An 18,452-nucleotide genomic window follows, 5' to 3' on the forward strand; every position below is an offset into this window, starting at 1 on the left:
CAAGTGGGCTGAGATCGGTGCTGAGTCGCCTGAATCGGGTGAGAGGAACAGGCTTGTTACTGAAGATTTCCAACTGAACATTTGTGTATAGAGGGAATAGTAGATACAATCTATAATATTAGAAAGAATAGTCTAGGAGCGGGGACATTTGTTAGGTTACTGAAGCCTCTCTTTGTGATAGAGTGGGGTGAGGGACTTCTTCTTTGTCACAGCCTATTTTATTGGATCACCTTCCCTTCTCATGCTTTTTTTGTTCCTCCTCGCTGAGCACGGAAAGGGACACTGCTGAGTTGCCTGTCCAGTCCCTCTTTCCGCCACCCCTTCCCCCAGCTCTGGCCTACGGAAACTCTGCAAGAGGCTTCGGGAATTAGGTAGGGAACACTAAAGGTGAAGTGGAGGAGAGGCTCTGTGCTGATCGTGTGACTAAAAAGTGAGAGGGTGAGTTCCTCTGGGAAGCTCTCGAACTGTGGAATGTGTGTGTTTTTTACGCAGAGGGAAAAGATTTCAGTTCAGACCGAAACTGCAAGGAATTCTCTTGTCCAAACAGAATAGCTGTCAGTAGGAAAGTTCTTGTCAAACACCCTGGCTTTGTTCTACACACGCACACAGCTTTCTAACATGGCTCATATATTTCTTAACTTGTCTGTCAGAAGGAACTCTGGCAGATTGTTTATTTATTAAGACTTTTGTAGTAGGAAGATGAGCATCCTGAAGACTCTCTCTCAGGGCTTGTTAACCAATAACTATATAGCTTGCCAATCAAATAAATAATAAAGATTTCAGAGGACCTCATAGTCTGTGGCTTGGCAGCTAATGAGATTGTGAGTTACAGTCCTTCTGTTGTCCTTGGATGAATTTATGTTGAGGGTAGAAACTGCACACTTATCTTTTTCCCTTTTACTGGGCCATGCTGCTGCCACTGGTGTAGCTGACTCATCTTACCAGATCAGTGATATTATTACTGGTCTGCCAATGAAAATAATTGATTAGTTATAATAATTAGCAGGTGCATATGCCCATATTACACTGATGTTGTTTGACTGTATGACCAAAGAAGTCCTAACAAACACAATACTTTCATGCCTGTGTATATGCTTAATAGATGAGCAGAGGGCCAGAGACTCTCCAGCTAGTCTGCCTTCTCTTGCAAATTTGTCCTGGGCTTAACCAGGGTGATGTTGACACTAACTTAAATCATAATTAATATTAAACAAAGTTTGCTTTTAACCACAATTTGAAATCTTGTTTAGTTGCCATAATGCACAAGAGTCTCAGGGAACCATCTGTTGAGGAAGAAAGCCTTTGGGTACTAGTTAATTTACTGCCATGTTATTAACAGAACCCTTATTTAAAGAGGCTTCTGGTCCTAATTTGAGGTGGTGTGCTATAAGTGTTGGTTGTTTTCTGCCCATTTCTCTCTCTCTCTCTCTCTCTCTCTCTCTCTCTCTCTCTCTCTGCCTGTGTGTGTTTATGTATGATTACCTGTGCTGTCTTCATTCAATATCTGTTCTCTTTTCAGTCTGGAGAGTCATTCCTTTCCTGCTGCCTCTTGTTAATCTAATGGGCCTCATTGTTTCTCTGATAATGTAGAAGATTAGGATACTTTACTGCATGCCCTTTTAAAATGCTGCAGAATGACTTTTCTTTCAACTCAAACAGTTTGTCTTTCCAAACCCTCCTCTCAAAACCTGTTGTTCATTACCTGGACTATAAAACTTTGCTTGTACTGGTGCTGCATTGTTTGATAAGCAGAAGCCCAAGGCCTCCATAAATCCAGCCATCTGACACCTCTGTTCCTGTTATCATTAGACCACAGGTGCTGTCTGTGGAGATGAGACTACAAGTTCCAGCATGCAATGCCATAATAATAAGTCAAGATGGAGCACTGTATCCTAGTGTCCTTATATACTAAATTCTATATCAAGGTGGCATGTGAAGTGTCCATGAGCTGTGCTCTGTGGAATAACCACCATTGTGTGTCTTAGCAGGTGGTGTAACCCTAGTCCATGCCTTGTTTCTTCTACTTCCTTCTTACTGTTTCTAGGTCCCATTAATTAACAGTGGGGAAAATGTGGCTGGACTACAATTCCCATCAGCCCCAACCAACATGACCAATAGTCAGGGATGATGGGAATTGTAGTCCAGCATCATCTAGAGTGCCACTGTTCCCTATCCCTGCATTCAGTAGAAATAGCAATCTAACTTATGATCATCACTTTGGGTGCTTCCAGATGGTGCTGTGCTTCTGAGACAGCTATTGAACCACATTGTGTGGCTGTCATGTCTATTGTGAATAGAATAATATTGGTGGGAGCTAGTTCTTTGCAACAACGAGCAATGTCATCCACTCTTTCTGTTGCACTACAGTGGTACTTCGGGTTACATACAATTCAGGTTACAGACTCCGCTAACCCAGAAATAGTACCTCGGGTTAAGAACTTTGCTTCAGGATGAGAACAGAAATCATGTTCCGTTGGTGCGGCGGCAGCAAGAGTCCCCATTAGCTAAAGTGGTCTTCAGGTTAAGAACAGTTTCAGGTTAAGAACGGACCTCCGGAACTTAACCTGAGGTACCACTGTAATAGAAGCAGAAGGTGTGGATGCAACCTAAGTTTCTTTCAGAACAGTACCTTAGTTGTAATTGGCACAAACACCCAGTGAATCACAGTCAATAATAATAATAAATTTTATTTATACCCCTCCCTCCCCAGTCAGAGCTGGGCTCAGGGCGGCTAACACCAGTAAACTTACAGTAAAAACAATTTACTGTACCAATTTAAAATACAGGTTAAATGCAATTTAAAATGCAGCCTCATTTTAAAAGTAGCCCATAGATCAAAACCATAAGGGGAGGGAAACATAAAGATCAGACTGAGTCCAAACCAAAGGCCATGTGCCCATTGTTTAGGTTTCTTTGGATCCTGGTTTGAGTCCATTCCCTGAAAATACTGATTCAGTTTGTTTCTGTCTGATAAGTCTGTAGATGGGCCATTTGATTGACTGGGTTAATGAATTTACATGTAGGCAAGTATTTTCTGAATTGCTGGTTCCCCAAGTTAACATCACGAGCCAGACTCCTCCCCTACAATTTAAATGTGTTCTTGGACTTTTAGTTTTGGGGACTCATAAGTTAACTCACAATGTATATTTTAAGCTTTTATTTCCCTGCCATGGAATATCTTGAAAAGACTTTTAAATTAATGCTGTCATGAATTTAGATGTCATTAGTATCTGTAATGAAAGGACGAGTTACAGCAAGACTTGTGGTTAAATAAGCAATGCCATAAGGAATATTATGTCTCTGGTAGGTACCTGAAACAATCAGGCCTACTGTGAATTATCTTCACACGGAGGACAAGATAATAAAAACTTGTTGTGTTCCTGTTGAAAGTCTTGTTGTTAATGTGCTAGGTAGGCAAGTGTTGGAAGGTAGGTTGGACCATATGAAATCACATGCTTGTAATGAGTGGAGTTAAAACTTTGACATGGGGTCAAGTTATTTTTACTATTTTTATTTAAAACAATAAGAAAACCAAATATCTCTGAAATGGGAGTGTCTTACAGGGCAGTCTGTCTACATTTGACACCAGGCCAGCCTGTCAAGATACCTAGGAGTTTTCTGCATGACTTAATTTACACTAGAAAATCGGGACATTGAATTATTTTGTTCTTTTAAATGAGGAACACTGCTGTTTATATCAGAGGAATTATACTTCTTTGCTGATCTGAATTTTTAGTAGGCGTGTGGGTTTCTGAGCTACAAAGCAGGGTGACTTAAATTGTTTATTGGTAATTCTCTCCCTCTCTGTCTGTCTCTCTCTCTCTCTGTCTCTCTCTCTCTCTCTCTTAGCGCCTACTTATGATTCTAGAAGACTAGGAGAAATGAGTAAAGCAGCTTTAGAGTTGCAGAGATGCTCAGAGATTAGGAAGCAGATGTGAAGCCCAAGGTTTCACTTATGGCTCATTTTCATGGTCTTTTTCTTCAGAGAGCTAGCGTGCTTCAATGTAGGCCTTGGAACCAGAAGGCTTTGAAATTACTTGCAGTTCAAACATATACTCATTAGTCATTTTGAACAGATCCTTCTCTCTACATCTTAACTCCCCATTTATCATATTGTAATGGCACTAGTGACCCACATCACAAAATTGTTGTAAAGTTGGTTGGGATAGGTGTTATTAATAAGCATTTTGCACTCTAATGTACTATATTATTAATTAGTCGTTATGTACATATGTGACCTAAACATTGGTATCAGGAATAGCTAAGGTCATAGCATCATGTTCTTTTTCTTGCCTCTGTAATCAGAGTCCAGAAATGCTGCTCTCTGTCTCTGAAGTGATCACTCACCAGATTAAAAGTGACTTTCTGCATGCAGCGTGAAGATTTTTTTAATATTCAGAATATATGGTGGTGAGCTGGCTCCCTTCTATGCTTCATTGTGAAACTCTATGTGCAGAATGGTAGAGGAAGAGAGATCACATCCCTATGAAATCTTGTTTTTTATTAGATCTTTGTTCAAAATAACACATGGCTTTTCTATTGACCCTTTTACCCCTTGATCTTCATGTGAAGAAAAGATGAAGCCTAAGAATGTGCAACTGCTTAAATTCACCCCCTTTTACATTTGCTTCTATTCCTCCTGCTGGGTTATTACCCTTGCCTTTGCCACACACATACCTACAATGTATTTACAATGTAATATCCTTGTGCTGTGTACACAGATGGTGGAATAATAATAATAATAATAATAATAATAATAATAATAATAAAGTGAATGTTAATTAAGCTGTTATCACTGTTGCAGAGATGGGACAGATAAATCATTGTACAGTGTTGATGGATTATTTAATTTCTATACAGCTTGATATATTTAAAATACATCTAAGCAGTGTGCAGAAAACAGAAGCAACAACAGACAACTTAAACGAAATACTACAAAAATACATCTAGAAATGTTACATTAATACAAATTTACTAATATATATGAATAAATACCAGTTCATTTTCCTTCTGACACACACTTTCCCTCTCAACCTTTGGGTTGTTGCCCAGAATCCAAACAAACGCTCAGCTCACCCACAAAAATCTCACAATGAGAAGAATTCTTGGATATAGCAGACACCACCCTAGTCTCTCATTCTAGACTTGCTGTTGATGGGCAGACATCAAAGTGGGTTCTACTTCCTCAGGCTGCCCACAGCTGTGTCCCATTCAGCTGCACTTTCCACACCTAGTTCCAGGTACAGCAGGTTTGTTGAGTTTCCCGGGGGTCCAGAGAATGGGAAAAAGGCTGCCTTCCACTCACAGCCCTTTCTTCACTTTCTGTCCTCTCTTCCTCCTCCAGTTGGGACCTTCATGGAGAACTTTGTTAGGTTGTCCAACGATGATGTTCATACTTCATCGTTTTGGGGCTGTAGACCTTCAAGTGTGGGGAATGTGTGGCCCTCCGAATGTCATTGGATTCCAGTTCTTATCAGCCCCATTCAGCATCGCCAATGCTCAGGGATGATAGGAGTTAAGACCACAGGTTTCCTAACTCAGCTATAGACTTGTCTTGTAGGGCAAAGTGGAAAGAAAGCACAGAGAAAGCTCAGAGTTTAAAACCTGGTTGCTGTGGCATCTGAACATTGAAAATGTGTTTCTGAATCATAAATTGGAGCACATTTGAAAGAAAGGGAACAGAAAATAATTTTCAGACTAAATGGAAGGGTGAATCCCGCCCATTGTGATTTATCTATCAGTTGAAGCTCTGCTCAAGGACTTCTGCTTGCACAGTGGGGCTCCCCCAATTCCTGCCAGTGTGCCCCCCAAAGGCTCTTGGTGGGCCAAGAGAACCCCCAGAACAGTACATGGAAGGTAGAGGGGGGGGTCATTCCATTTGGTAAGCTGAAAAGGTTGCACTGACGTAACGATTGGAAGAATTGTTGGAATCTCTCCCCCCCCCCCCCATTCTAAATCTATTACTTGCCAAGGTTTTGAATTGAAAATGTTTTGTAACTGATGGTGCCTCACTTTGCTAATTAAAATAATTTTCAGCGATCTTACACTGGTACCTCCCAATTGGTATTATCTGAGAAACCAGTACATTTGTTTATGTCACTGCAAATTTCATAGTATTGTTAAAGAGTGTGAGCCAAATCTATGATTGCCAAATCCATAGCTAGATTTCAACCAGCCTTTGAAACCTACTTCTAACTAGGGCTTCCAGTACTGGTTTAGTGCAGATATAATTATTGCTGAGAAGGGAAAGGGAGGAGCTGAAGTGGGACAAGGGAGTAGGACTGTGCGAGGTGGGGTGGGGTGGGCACGAGTCTGAGAGGCACTCCAGATCTCTTAACCATGGTCAAGAGACTGGAAAACATTACATCTCCGCTGAACTAGTCAGTGCTGCTTCAAAAAGCACAAGACATCCTGACCTTTTTCTGGCATCTCTTGACTCTAAAGGGGGAGGAGCAGCCTTTTCCACCACCTTTACTAGAAAGCGATTGGGATGCAGGCAAGCGGCTTTACAATGAAAGGCTCTTTTGAAGTTTGTGTGCATTGGCTGCAGCCAGCCAGGCAGAGGTTCCAGCCCAGTGTAGTTCACAGAGCAGCTGTGACCAGAGTTTGAAACAATAAGGGTCTCTTGGCCACTTTTAAAGGTGGAGCTGTTAGCAAATTTCCTTTCCAGCTTGGGATAAAAGGGGGATGATTTGGATCTGTCGGCAATGCGGCTGTTAGGCCAGATTTCCAGCTGATGTCAAGTTTCCTGCTGCACATATGTGAGTCAAGCAAAGGTACATACCGACAAACATTCTCAAGGCAGCTGGCAGCCTTTAGTGCTTTTGGGTTTTTTTTTGCATTGCTTTCCTCTGCCTCTGGACGTGCCACTGCGTCGCATTGTATTTTTGCTGTCTGAGTCATTGCAGAGGAGACCTCCCTCCTCCTCGCTCCCCCTTAGGAAGTTTGGCACTGTTTACTTTTTTTGTCCGGTTAGAATAATGGAATGTATTTTTAGGCCTCTTTGCCTTGCTCTCTGAATCGGCATTAACATGCTGAGTGGGGCTGCTCCAGGCGAACTTTTATTTATTTATTCCCCCCCCCTTTTGAGGGGGGGGAGAGAAATATATAACGCAGTTCATTTCAAACCTGGGCTAAGCTCCAAGGCGTCTGCCTAGAGAGTTTGCAAAGTCCTGTAACCATGGTGGCCATGTTTGTGTAAGAGAATTCACTTCCTGTTGGCAAGCAGACTCTGCTAGCTGGCGAGTGGGAATGATGCTTCCTGCGTTAAGCATAGCTGGGTGGGGGGAGGCAATGACTGCTGAAGGCCATGCTAGCCAGTAGGACTTTTGCCAGGTTCAGATTGTCATGCTCAAGGTGGAATAAGGCTGCTGTTTCTTTCGGGGTGGTGCCTACCTCCATCTTCTTTTAAGTTTGCAAACCTTTTAGAACTGGGACTGGCATGCAAGTCCTGTGCATGATACACAGTGGGGGAGAAGCCAGTGATTGGGGTGGAGGGAGGACAATGACTGAGGACTGGTCCACATACATGTGCCCAGTAGAATAAGACTGGGGGTTGTGGTTTCGGATTTTGCTCTCCTGTCTTTGACACAAGAATCTCAGATTCCAAGGGCATGTGATGCAGCCACCTTGTTGAAGCGAAGCAGGTTTGGGTCTGGGTGGGAGACCTGAATACCACATGTAAGCTGCCTTGTGTTCCATAGTGGAAGGAAGATGAGATGTAAACGTACTAAAATATGAATTGTGTTCATGCATGAATTTTTTCTACTTTAATTTCCACAAATTGGAATGAATAAGAAATTTGTTTAGCAAGCAACTTGCCTCTGCTAGATGCCCCTTAGTCTTCTATAAAAAGAGCCATTTTGAAGTACAGTGGTGCCTCACAAGACGAAATTAATCCGTTCCGCGAGTCTCTTCGTCTAGCGGTTTTTTCGTCTTGCGAAGCAACCCTATTAGCGGCTTAGCGGCTATTAAAGGCTTAGAGGCTATTAAAGGCTTAGCGGATTAGCAGCTAAAAGGCTATTAGCGGCTTAGCGGCTTAGAAAAAGGGGGGGAGCGAAAAAAAATCGGAACACTTGCAAGACGTTTTCGTCTTGCAAAGCAAGCCCATAGGGGAAATCGTCTTGCGAAGCAGCTCAAAAACGGAAAACCCTTTCGTCTAGCGGGATTCCCGTCTTGCGAGGCATTTGTCTTGCGGGGCACCACTGTACTGTACAGTCTTGCTTCTTTCTGGGAGGTGTCTTCTTCCATCTTTTTCTTTAAAAAGTTTGTAAACCTTTTAGGACTGGGACTAGCATTCCAGTAGAATGCCCTATACTATACATAGTAGTTATGATGAGGGAATAATTGAGAGGTCTCTGAACGCTGCTCCACACACACAAAATAAGAATTTTGTTTTCCAAGCCACTCACCTTGTTAGCTGCCCCTCAGTGTTTCATAAAAAGTGTCATTTCAAAGTACAGTGTAATAACTCATGGTTATTATTACTCACAGGACCAAGGCCCTGTGTATTGGGGCTGTGTCCATTTTGAGAGGGTCTAGGTTAATATTTAAAGTGTTCTGCTTGCTCTTTCATCTTTAAAAACTGGCAGCAGGAGGGGGGTAGGAAACCACTTGCTGTGACAGCAAGGCACTTGTATGGGCCTTGGTGTTTTATGAGCAGGAAGCCAAATTGGATTGGCCAGCTGTCCCTGAGCTCTAATACAGAGCCTTCCCCATCATTCAATCACTGCAGAGCCTCATCTTCCACTTAATATGATCCAGACCTGGGCAGCCCAAATCATGCTGGATTTAAATGCAACAAAATAATATCAGCCTTCCCCTGTTTTCTTTCAATCAATTTTTGATGGCTTTAGGTAGCCATTAATAGTGATGCAATCTCTGGTTGTAGCAACCTGCTCTTTAATAAGAGGCCTGGAGGAGGGTGAGGCTGCCATCTTCCATACCAATAAAATGCAGGTGAAATGAGAAAAAGAGCTTATGGAACAGCAGGAAATGTTGTAAAGTGTAGCCTTGCCTCCTCCCTGCCCCTTGACATTGGGTGGTGGTGCACTTTGCATCCCATGACTCCCAGGGAGGCCTCTTGGTTCTTTGTAGTGTATTTGCCTCTGCTGAGCATTGAAATGTGTGTCGGAGCGGAAGTGCAAAGGCACAAAAATGATGCAACCAGCTCAAAGGTTTGTTGAAGCTGGGCTACACACATTTGGGCAGAGAAGCTGGGTTGCTTTCTGTATTGGACCATCATTGGCCATAAGATGAGAGATGCTGTAACAGCAGCTGGTATTCTGAAAGGTGACACCTCAGAACTGACAGTCTGAAAATGGCCAGTGATTTTATTCTATGTTGCAGTTTGTTCCTTCACTTTATTCTTGGTATCTGCTTTTCCTAATAAAACTTTACCCTATATTGCACTGTAATTATGCACTGGAGTGTTAAGAGTGAGGAGTGGGGGTGAAATGACAAACTTTGGCCTGCTTCACAGGTAACACTAAACCAAACTATGGCTTTGTGTGAATGAGCCAATGCACAGGCTCCTGGAGAGGAGGTCACAGCTGCTTTGCTCCTTCTCCAGCCATGGCTTGGCTTAGCATGTTGTCTGGACCTAGAGTTGTGGTTTAGCTTTTTGCATACAAACCATGACCCATAACCAAGGTTTGTTCTGGGAGAGATAAACCACAAACCCAGGTTTGGACGACATGTCAAACCAAACTTTGGTTTACCTCAACAGAGGGAATGAGCAGAACAACCAGAGAAGGAGGAAAACTACCATGATCTGCCTGGAAGCCTGCATATGCATGTTCACTCATGCTAAGCCATGGTTTGGCTTAGAGTTATGCATAAATGAGGTCTCTGTAAAGGTGGTGTTTTTGTTCTGATACTTCTCGTGTATTCTGAAGGGCTCTGGCTTTAGTTGGGGCATCAAGTTGTAAAGGCTAGAGTGTGGACTTGTTAGGATCAGAAGGCCTGAAACTGACTGATGCACCTATTTCTGTTTTCAAGTAGCAGACCAGAAAGGTAGAGAAATACAGGGAAAGCAAGAGTCAGCGGCTTACAGATTTGCAGGAGTGGGAGACAGGAGAAGAGTGGAGCCTCATCAGTTTACCACTGGGATCTCTGCCCAGCTTGTTTCTGAGAATCATCATGCTCTACTCTGCAACCTTGAGAGCTAGGAATTGAGGGGCGGGGGTGATCCATGAAAGCTAAAGTTTTTAATAATTCCATCTTCTGTGGCAAACATATGAAAACCCTGCATTCACATAGCCCTGGCTATATTCTGTCTTGTTTTCTTTTCCTTGTCTTCCTGTTTCCCCTTCTTTCCCTAAAAAGAAATCTGCTGTCTGTGGTTGTTTCTGTACAGTGGCCGCCTTCCTCTTTTTTGGTCCTGATCTCAGCCTCCTTCTGTGGGGTTATTTACTCCTGCTTTTATAACTCTGCCTTCAAATATAAACAGTGATAGACTACAAATACATTAAAAAGGCGATCTGGCAAGTTCTGCCAAGGGAACATTGCTTCCCTTCAGCAGTATTTATCTATAGCTCTATTTGCATGACATCGATCTCCCGCTTCTCATTTGCTTAATCTAGCATCTTCCTTTGCTCTTGCTCCCTCCTTCCTTTCTGCAGTTTATTGCCATTATTTGTAGGGTCTGGTTTAGACTGCAAATTCTTTGTGATCAGGAGCCTCAGTTTTAACCGGGCTGTAAAACTGTGATTCCAAATTGCTGGGTTACAACAGCCCTGTGGCAGGTTGCCAGGCCATCAGAATTGGGCGGGATGGGGGGGTGGGATGTAAGGGGCAATGTGTAATAGAGGACTCAGCAGCATTAGTCTGAGGTTTGTAGTTGGAAGCCAAATGAAAGCAAAATGCTGTTGCTGCCTTTTTTGTTTTGAATGTTTTAAAGCTGTGTGAATATTTGAAGTGCTGTGAATGAAGCTTCTGACAAACTTTTACCATAACAAAAGTTAGCAAGCCATATATATATATATATATATATATATATATATATGGAGGAGGGAATTTTTGCAATTGCAATCTTCACCAAACGGATCAGAGTCTGTGCTGGTTGACTTCATAGATTAAAAGTTTATAATCACACGGGACTTGTAACACCACTTCATGTGCCTTGGGACGACTGTGCATGTGGCCTATCTAGAGCAGTGCATTAAAAGGGAACTAAAATGCACAGAATGCAAGAGATTGTTAGGATGAATGTGTTATAATGTTGTGATTTGACATATCAAGACCCTGTCAAGGAGCATCTGGTTGCCAGAGGCAGGCCTGGAAGGCTCATTAAAATCCTAGTAGCTGTTGGGACTGACCACCTGGAGGTGGGATGGAGATGAGAGCAGCAAACTCTTTAGAGAACTCCGCATGTGGGCCTGAGCTACCAAGGCGCTGGCGCAGTTTTCAGGTGGAATTCTGTGACAGCCACGTTAATGACAAAAGGATTAACTGTGATTTGGTAGAAAATAACTTCAGTCACCTGAGCTAGTAAAGAGGGACGAGAGGCCTGCAGCTAAAAAACTGGCTGCTATTTCAAATCAAATTATGAACTTCAGACTTCCCTATCTCTCTCTGTCTCTTACAGCTCCATATTCAGCTTTCCCCTCTGCCCATTCTCTTTCCCACCTAACTTTCCCACCTAACTCTCAGGGCCCTCTATCTGGCCTTTCCCCCTTCTTTTTAGACCAGCCCTCCAGTACAACTGCCACCAGCTTCAGCCAGGATGGGAGTGGTGGAAGTTGAGAGTCCAAAACAACTGGAAAACACTAGGCTGGTGAAGACTGGCAAGACCTGTTCAGGCTTCCAACCCTTGGTGGCCAGTGACCTTCTGCCTGCCCACCCTACCCAGTAATATTAAGGCAACTCAGCCAGTTGGTACCAGAAGCTTTTGTACTACCATCAGGGCATCTTGTGAGTGCATTGCAATATAGATTGTCATGTGGCCTTAGCAGAGGCTAGAGGTGGGCATGGGGATCTGTGCTTGTAATAACTGCATTGTCTCAGCAAGATAATCACACATAATTTCCCGCAAATGCAGCACTGTGACAGAAGGCGGCACACCCATTGGACTCCTCACCCTATATCAGAGACCATTGGAAGAAGTATTTTAACAGTAAGGGAAGTTCAGCAATGGAACCAACCAATGGAACCAACCAGGTGGTTGTGGGCTCTGCTTCACTGGAGGCCTTTCAGCAGAGGCTGGGCAGCCATGTGTTGGGGACATCCTGGCTCTGGGTTTCCAGCACTGAGAGATGCCTTGGATTTGATGGCCCGCAAGGCCCCTTCCAGCTATGTGCTAAACGTGCAAGGATTCCCTTTGGTTTAGTAGTTGGCAATAGAAGAGGGAATTTTTTCAGGTGTGAAGTTTAGTAGTGCCAGTAGCCCCCCACCCCATTCCCAGGATCATTATGAAGGCTAATAGAGTTCCTTCTTTCAGTTGTTCAAGTAGGTTCTGCCAACCTAGCAGAGGGACACAGGTGGTGCTGTGGTCTAAACCACTGAGCATCTTGAGCTTGCCGATCGGAAGGTTGGTGGTTTGAATCTGTGTGACGGGGTGAGCTGCCATTGCTCTGTCCCAGCTTCTGCCAACCTAGCAGTTTGATTGCACACCAGTGCAAGTAGATAAATAGGTACCACTGCGGCAAGAAGGTAAATGGCATTTCCGTGCACTCTGGCTTCTGTCACGGTGTCCCATTGCACCAGAAGTGGTTTAGGCATGCTGGCCACATGACCCAGAAAGCTGTCTGTGGACAAGCGCTGGCTCCCTCGGCCTGAAGCGAGATGAGTGCCACACCCCATAGTCGCCTTTGACTGGACTTAACCATCCAGAGGTCCTTTACCTTAGTTCATTGAGAAAGCTATTACTTGAAAAGGCTTGAAAAGCTACTAACTTTTCAAGTAGTAGCTTTCTCAATGAGTTAAGGGAGAGGAGATCCTGTCCTTGCAAATTGCCTCTCTATGCGTGAGGCTGCCTGTCTTCGGCACAATCTTGAAGGGTACCTGTAACGTACCTGTGGTTCATTACTCTGATATTAATAATGGAAGTGCTATTATTTAGGCAGTGCAATTGAGTTGTTAAGCTTTCCTTGGTGCTTGGCAATCTGCACCCTGCTGCTTGTAGGGATAAGATTAGCTACTTAGCTCAATCAAGGTGTTACAAACCAACTTGATGGAAATCAGTCAGCCAGATTATATTGAATGGGACAGACTTCCCGCCTGCCACAAAACTCCATTATGACAGAGGAGCACCCTGTGTAAGGAACCCAGGTCTCTGGCATCCCGGGGTTCTGTTTTCTTGCGGAAGCGGAGGGACTGGGTTTCCTCAGAAGAGAAACAGAAAAGATGGACTCAGAACTCTAGGAAGAGCCCCGTTCAAAGAGGGGGTGGGGGAAGAGAAAACACAAAGAAAGGATCATCTCCGTTGGTAGAACACAAGACTCTTAATCTCAGATTAATTGGGCAAAAGATTACTGCATTGCAGGGGGTTGGACTAGATGACCCTTGTGATCCCTTCCAACTCTGCAATTCTATGATCTTGCACTTAAATGCCAGAGACTCAGGGACTGGAACCAGGAGACTCAGTCTGGGGAAGTGAACTAGACTGATGAGCCACCACAGGTTGTGTATCCTGAGCATAGCTGTCAACATTTCCCTTTTTTAAAGGGAAATTCCCTGATTCCGAATAGGATTCTTCGCAAGAAAAGGGAAAAGTTGACAGCTATGACCCTGAAAGACCTTTCCAGGCACAGAACAGGAATGAGCGGTTAGAAGGCAGTATGGAACCTTTGGGTTGGCCATGCCTAGAATCATTTCTCAAAGTGACAGACCCAAGGTCATCCAGAAAGCTTTATCCATATTGGGTTTTGCATCTGCCTGGCCAACAGACCCATGTATTTTCTTTCTTTGTTCAAAGCCCTTGAGAAGTCGGGGACCGGCAAGACCTGGTTAAAATATTAAAGCAGAGTGTTGCCATCTGAAACAATGGGAGTACTATTGTGGTACCCAACCAATTTCAGTTCTCTTCTGAGCCAGGTCTAATTGTAGGACCCATGGCTTATCACAGAAATCAACTTCTTAACCACTTGATCCTTTAATTGTACAGTTGCTCTGCTTTATTTAGACTAATGGCAACATTATCCCTATCTACATATGCTGTGTGAATCCACACACAGAATTTGGAAGTGTGTGTACACACAGCACTCCTTCACCCCAGGTCTCATCTTTGCCATATCAGTGAGTAAGGCTGCAGTCCCACTTACCTGGGAGTAAGCCCTACTGAGTTCAGTAGAACATACATCTGCCTAAGTCTGTAGTGCAGCGCTGTGATTTGGGTTTCGGGCAGGGATTAATTTAGTCCCTTTGGCTGGCAAGCTTTGGGAGTTGGTGTTGTTTCTGGTGGGAATAGGGGTTATGAGTTCTGTTTGTGAAACAAACAGCAAGGGCAGCTGCAACCTGGCACCTGCTCAGCTGGAAAGAGTTGCGTGGGCTGGTTAGAATTGCACTTACTATCTCGAACGCAAGCCAAGACCTTGCTTGAATTACTCCCATGCATGCCAGAGAAGAGTTAACAGGAATGCTGCTCTCAGGATGCTGTTAAAAGGCTGCACTTTGGTTTTTCCTGTACTGCTTGCTGGTCACAAGCATGCTCATAAACGTCCTGCTCTGATAATGGGGAAGCGTCTGCTGTCAGATGTCCAAGGTTGGAGGAGGAAAGGATGCTTGTATACACAATCAATATTTTTGCATGGTACGTGGGACTGATGTTTCTGCCCATTCTAAGATTTTCCTGAGTCCCCTTATAGCTCACATGGAGCTTTGCCAATTGCCTTACTGATGTTGGTTTGAGCTCTTCTTGTCTTGGTTGTGGTGTGCATTGGCACAAGTGGAACAGAGGTCTCTCTGACCTTTCCCCATCTATGTACTGGATTCTCCTCCCTGTAACTGGAGAGAAATCAAGCACAATGGAGTACTCTTTTTTTATGCTCATGGATCTCTGCAATGAAAGGGAGCATCTTAGAACATGAGCTTCTTAATCTCAGGGTCATGGGTTCAAGCCCGACCTCGGGGCAAAAGATTCCTGCATTGCAGGGGTTGGACTAGATGACCCTCGTGGTCCCTTCCAACTCTACAAATATATGATTCTGTGAAATCTGTATGCCTTATTGGCCTTCTAGTGGGAAGGGCCTGCCTATTTTGGAAGTATACAGTGGTACCTCGGGTTACATACGCTTCAGGTTACAGACTCCGCTATCCCAGAAATAGTACCTCAGGTTAAGAACTTTGCTTCAGGATGAGAACAGAAATTGTGCTCCGGCGGCGCAGCAGCAGCAGTAGGCCCCATTAGCTAAAGTGGTGCTTCAGGTTAAAAACAGTTTCAGGTTAAGAACGGACCTCCGGAACGAATTAAGTACTTAACCCGAGGTACCACTGTATTGTAGTTTGAGGGATTGGTACAGGTAGATCTCATCACATGCAGGGGTTACATTCTGAGCTACTGCACATAGAGGCAAAATTGTGTGAAGCCAGAACTGCCCCATGTGACCATCCCTACCTATCTGAAGCTGGTGTTGAGTGGGCCTTCCCAAGAGGAAGCTCTTTTTAAACCCCTCACCTTGCTTATCAGGCTTTGGGAAGGTTGAGCTAGGGCTCCCATTAGATTTTGGATCTGTCCCCCCCCCCCATTAATTTTCAGCAATCCACATAAAGCTGCAATCGCATATGTGAAATCAGCACAAATGTGATCTAGTAATCTATTTGTACTGTACAGATTCCATACAGAAGTGCTTCTTACAGGGACAATCAGTGCAGTGATGTTTGCAGTGTGTCTACCCAACCAGGTTTGTCAGTGGGTTGCCTCCAGAACGTCAGTTTATTGTGGAGGGATTCAAGCTCACACCAAGAAATTTAGTTTTGCTCAGTTAAAGTGCATGAAAGTGATCCGCCGCCTTAGCACAATAAATTCACTTTGAAAAAGAAACGAAACAGACTTCTTGCGGTTAGGAATGTGACAAGAAAACGCATTGAAAAGTGTGGGATGGAGAAATGTCTAATGAGAAGACATCTGAACACCCAGTAAGCAAATCAAGATGAATGCAGGATGAATACTCATTGCTGCATAACCCTCCCGCAAACAGACGGGGACAAATGCTCAATAAGCAGCCTCTGCACAAGCTTTTTGCAAGTAAATCAGGATGAATGCTCAATAAATAGGTTGTCTGGAGGAGCCCAACTTCTGTGGGTTATTACTACTGCTGCCTCTCCCAAACAAAGGGGTTCTTTTGCCAGGGGTGTGTCAGCCACACCCTTGCCTACTTTTCCAGCAAAAAGGCTGTCACTTTTAGTAGCTTTTAAAAATTTTATTTTGTCCAGGGACTGTAGCCTTTTATATGCCAGGTCAGGCTAATTTTTTTTTGCAGCTGTTGCTAGTCTCCTCAAAGCACAGTCTGGTGCACCCTGGAGCAAGGATGCCAGGCACACTGTTGGGATTCCTGTTCTGCATTGAGATGTTGTCGCATAATCCTAGTAGAGCCAAGGAGTTGCCCGGGGTAATTTTTTTCTATTAGTGCCACTCCCTGTAGGGAATTCTAGACACTTGACGCTTGCCAGAGGATTTCCCTGTGCAGCTTGACTGAGCCAAGATACCAAGTGAGGGGCTGGTTCCCTGCCTTGTCTTTAGAGCGTTTTATCTGACGGGTCTCTATATAAAACAGGACACTTTAGCTCGTGCACAGTAGTTGTCCTTTTTAATCTGCAAAGTGCTTACGTATTTAGGATACCGTAACTTCGATTGCTACTTCTGTTTAGCATTTGCTCATGGCAGCAGCATTCCAAGCGTTGCACAAAACGTTACAGAGTTTTGGTCCTGCTCAGATGGCTTACAAACTTTAGGGCCACACTTGATGTGATGGTAAATGCCTGGCAGCCGCCTGAAACAACACAAGTGACACCTACTAGACTAGAGCTTCCTTCATGTGGCGACACCCCAACAGCCTGCGTTTTCAGAATCCCCATCTCCACATCATTGGTTGCTTGTGGCAGCAGCAGGTATGTGGAACCTTGTGACCTCAGTTCAGTCAACTAAATTTTGTGTAGTGGAAGGAGAGGGCCAGGCATGTCATTGCTGTGTGTGGTAGATTGCTGGGTCCCCCTGGGTGGGGAGCTCCATGATCTAGGCTGTGCTGAGGAGATGGCCTGGCCCCCTTTCCTCGCACTCTGTACTATAAGAGGCAGCAGGATATCACCTGCTACAAGAAACTGTCCAAACTACAAGAAAGAAGATTCCACCTAAACATTAGGAAGAACTTCCTGACAGTAAGAGCTGTTCAACAGTGGAATTTGCTGCCAAGGAGTGTGGTGGAGTCTCCTTCTTTGGAGGTCTTTAAGCAGAGGCTTGACAACCATATGTCAGGAGTGCTCTGATGGTGTTTCCTGCTTGGCAGGGGGTTGGACTCAATGGCCCTTGTGGTCTATTCCAACTCTATGATTCTATGATTCTATGACCTTGCCTGATGACTAGTGTGCAGCAATGCTCATGCACGAAGAGATTCCCCCCCCCTGATATCCTAGTCTCATACCATTTGGGGCCTGATAAATAGCACTTAGAATTGCACCTGGAAGCATATGAGGAACCAATTGGTATTGTGGGTGAATGACTGGATTCCCATCAGCAAAATAGCCGCTGTGTTGCAATTGAAGCTCCCGGTAACTAACTTTTCAAAGTCTATGTTGTGTAGATGTCAATATGTCAGTGGGCAAGGATGAAGAGCTTGTGTACACAAAACCCATGCTTGGGTGGCCACGGTGTGGATCCACTTGCAGAAGCTGGAGCTCTGGGTGCCTCAGTGTGGTGTGGTGTGGTGTGTGCTCTAGTTGTGTGAGTCTTACCAATTCTGCTGACAGTGAATGGGAGTGGTTCTGCAGGAGGAAGGTAATGTGACAGCAGAAGTCGTGTGGTTACGAGCATCTGCCCTCAGTGGTGCCAACAAATTCCTTGAAGGCATTCCTTGCTACTTTGGAAACCTGACAGGCTCACTTATGTTTTGCAGTACAGCGTCACACAGTGTGGTGCGGTGACTGGAATTGTGGGTGTGGAACACCAGGTTAAATTGCTACTTGGTTATGAAAGTCTTCAGAGAGCTCTGGGCAAGTTACAGTCTCTCATTCTAACCTATCTCATGGAGTTGTTGAGAGGCTAAATGCTACCCTGAGTAGGGTGAGATGCAGTGTAATAAATAAAATTAACAACTAAACGGCATGGTGGGTGGTATTGAATGTGGGACGTTTCCTTTGTTCTCTGTAACTGCCTGGAGTTTGGATCTGATGTTCTTGAAGGCGTAGTTTTAATAGTTTCTGAGACACGGTAAGGACGCAAGGAAGGAAGGAGCTTTGCTATTAGAGTTCTTGCAGCAGACATCTGTCACTGCAGACAGGAGAGGGATGTGACTCTCTTC

General features: G+C 44.2%; 1 protein-coding gene and 1 long non-coding RNA gene across 7 annotated transcripts in view; one reads left to right on the plus strand and one right to left on the minus strand.

Moving 5' to 3' along the window:
• The window catches only part of PLXNA1 (plexin A1), a 299,945-nt gene that overhangs the window by 23,492 nt on the left and 258,001 nt on the right, over positions 1-18,452 (plus strand). The window lies entirely within an intron of this gene.
• LOC310696012 lies at positions 639-1,808 on the minus strand. Its single transcript, XR_014520386.1, has 3 exons — positions 1,703-1,808; positions 1,483-1,578; positions 639-966 (listed from the first exon to the last, which is right to left on the minus strand). It is a non-coding gene; the product is annotated as an uncharacterized lncRNA (long non-coding RNA).

This window comes from Podarcis liolepis (assembly GCF_965112155.1).
Source record: "Podarcis liolepis genome assembly, chromosome: 2".
NCBI lineage: Eukaryota > Metazoa > Chordata > Lepidosauria > Squamata > Lacertidae > Podarcis > Podarcis liolepis.